We start from the raw sequence: 3,355 nt of genomic DNA, 5'->3' as shown, positions 1-3,355 counted from the left end.
TACCAGGGCAGATGGAAGGGCAAAGCCACATGGGGGCTGAGTCAGGCAAGTCTGCACTCTGACTCCCCATGTGCAGGTGTAAGCAGCAGCCCCAGTGGGGATCAGATGGCAGTTATCTGGTCACTGATGTAATGTTACATGGAGGAGTACAGCTGCCTCCACTGCATGGAAGAATCTGCATTTAGGGAAGGGAGTAGCAGGCAGCAGTAAGCCCCACCCAGCTCCGACACAATTGGCAAGGCATGTCTCACACACCACACTGTTCCACTAGAAGCAGCAAGATAGATTCTAGGCAGTCTACACTCAGAACTCAAAACTGCTCCCAGGCCATAAGTCTTCTCCTTCAAGACAGAAACCATGGCTTTCAGGCCAGGGCCCACCCACTCCACACTTGCACATGTGGCTATAACACTCTTCCTCCTTACCCCTCGGTTCTGGCGAAGCGGGATTGTCCCCACTTGAGATTATATTATGAATCTCAATTGGGAGCTTCTGTCAACCTGGGACTGCCACCTGAGTTATCCAGGTGACTTCTACAAGGTCCCCTATGAGGTAGGATCAGGAATGGCTTCCCTCCATTCTTGCTGGAGTCTGGGAGTGCATGCAAAGTACATGCTGATGCTGCTCCTCTTCATGTACTCTCACTGCTCACAGCTCCAGCGCTGGATAGGGTTAAGGCCTTCCACTGTGGGCTGCTTGCCAGTTTCCCTAGTGGAGAGTATATCCTGGAGGCAGTCTCTCCCCTTATTGCACTCCGAGGACTTAACAGCTTTTTGCCTGGCTGATGGTGTAGGCTACAGCCCGCTGCTTCTTTCAAAGGATCTGTGGTTTCTTTCTGTTTTCCTGTTAAGTTCCTGTGTTGCTTCTTGGAAAAAAGTTCACAGCTTGTTGCTACATAACCATGTTGGTTGGCCTCCAGCCAGGATGTGGTGCTTGTAAGAGAGCACCAGCTGCAATGGTAGCAGTGGGAATTGTGCCTGCCTTATATTACTCAGGGAAGGTAATCTGGTGTCTCAGGCAATGAGCAGGGCCATAGAGCTCCCAAAAGTTCTGTGTTTTGTGTTAAGCTACCAGGGCAGGTGGAAGGGCAAAGCCAAGTGGGGGCTGACAGGGTTTTGTGAGGGTTATCCATGTAGTTTATTCTTTTTCATGGCTGAATAATATTTAATTGTATGGATATACTACATTTTGTTGTAGTTGGTAGACATGTGGGTTGTTTCTACTTTTTGGCTATGTACATTGTGTGTATGTCTTTTGTGTGAACATATTTTTCTTTTCTTTTTTTTCTTTTGAGGTGGAGTCTTGCTCTGTCGCCTAGGCTGGAGTGCAGTGGCACAATTTCAGCTTACTGCAACCTCCACCTCCCTGGTTCAAGCAGTTCTCCTGCCCCAGCCTCCTGAGTAGCTGGGATTACAGGCACACACCATCACGCCGGGCTAATGTTTTTGTATTTTTAGTAGAAATGGGGTTTCACCATGTTGGCCAGACTGTTATTGAACTCCTGACCTCTGGCAATCCACATACCTCAGCCTCCCAAAGTGCTGGGATTACAGATGTAAGCCACTGCGCCTGGCCAGTGTCCCTTTTCTACAGTCACATTAAAACAGGTACAAACATTTATTTTCCGATTTAGTTTTCCTTTCTGTGCATATCAAAGTTGTACTCTTCAGACCAGCAAGCTAACTTGAGGCAAATTACATAGCTTTCCATATACCCTTTTTTCCTCAGGTGCTAATCAAAGGCTCTGAAAATGGATACTACTGTAGTAATGTCTGCTTTATTCTTAAAGTGCTTCTTTTACTAGATGTAAAGATTTGATGTTAACAAAAGGGTTTTAATATGTAAATATGAATGAATGCCTTTGGTTTACCCCTGTTTGTCTATTATTATTAGTCTGTTTTCATTTATGGTTCATAGAGGTGGATCCTTTCATGATTTTGAATACATTTCACTAGATATTGTTGCATTTTAAGAATGAAAATACAGCCGTTTTCTGTCTTAGATTAATCCTGCTACTGCTATGAGAAACTGAAAATCAAGAATGTGATGCACTTTTTACATTACTATATACCATACATATACCATAGCTTGCTTTGATGCCTTTCCTGTAGCACAGCCACTAACAAGAGTGAGTGAATTATAAAATTCTCTTTGGGAAGGAATCAGTGCAAGTAACTAATTATTAGCTGGTATTGGCCTATGAAGGACAATAACTTAGGAACACGAGAATTCTGTTAATAGTACACTTTTTGGCCTTAAATGTCTTCTACTACTGAAAATAGTTTAAATCTTAGCTTTGTTTCTATTACTCACTCTCTCTGCCTCTGCAAGGGAAATTGGGTAGAATGGCGTAAAGGACATAGTGTCATTGATTTGTTGCTGAACTTTTAGAAAACATTAATCTATGTATGCTGGGGACTTATATTTTGTTTGTATATAGAGGAGAAATAATGCTGCCCTGAACCAATCACATTTAGTATAAATCACATCAATCAAAACCTGGCAGAGACACAACAAAAAAGAAAATTTCAGGCCAGTATCCTTGATGAACATCAATGTGAAACTCCTCAATAAAATACTGGCAAACCAAATCCAGCAGCACATCAAAAAGCTTATCCACCACAATCAAGTCAGCTTCATGTCTGGGATGCAAGGCTGGTTCAACATATGCAAATCCATAAATGTAATCCATCACATAAACAGAACCAATGACAAAAACCACATGATTATCTCAATAGATGCAGAAAAGGCCTTCCATAAAATTCAATACCCCTTCATGCTAAAAACTCTCAATAAATTTGGTATTGATGGAATGTATCTCAAAATAAAAAGAGCTATTTATGAAAAACACACAGCCAATATCATAATGAATGGGCAAAAGCTGGAAGCATTCCCTTGGAAAACCAGCACAAGACAAGAATGCCCTCTCTCAACACTCCTATTCAACACAGTATTAGAAGTTCTGGCCAGGGCAATCAGGCAAGACAAAGAAATGAAGGGTGTTCAGATAGGAAGAGAGGAAGTCAAATAGTCTCTGTTTGAAGATGACATGACTGTATATTTTTAAAACCCCATCATCTCACCGCAAATCTCCTTAAACTGATAAGCAACTTCAGCAAAGTCTCAGGATACAAAATCAATGTGCAAAAATTGCAAGCATTCCTATACACCAATAACAGACAAATGGAGAGCCAAATCATGAGTGAACTCCCATACACAATTGCTACAAAGACAATAAAATACCTAGGAATACAACTTACAAGGGATGTGAAAGATCTCCTCAAGGAGAACTACAAACCACTGATCAAGGAAATAAACAAGAAAGGACACAAACAAATGGAAAAACATTCCATGC

The 3,355-nt window shown here is 41.9% G+C and overlaps 1 pseudogene; it reads right to left on the bottom strand.

Annotated features, from left to right (window-relative positions):
* Window positions 1-1,998: 1,998 nt before the first annotated feature.
* The window catches only part of LOC111532725, a 23,444-nt pseudogene continuing 22,087 nt past the window's right edge, over window positions 1,999-3,355 (bottom strand).

The sequence above is a fragment of the Piliocolobus tephrosceles genome, chromosome 12, assembly GCF_002776525.5.
Source record: "Piliocolobus tephrosceles isolate RC106 chromosome 12, ASM277652v3, whole genome shotgun sequence".
NCBI classification, from domain to species: domain Eukaryota; kingdom Metazoa; phylum Chordata; class Mammalia; order Primates; family Cercopithecidae; genus Piliocolobus; species Piliocolobus tephrosceles.
Note: the sequence above shows the minus strand (reverse complement) of the source record. Positions and strands in the feature narration are given on the sequence as shown.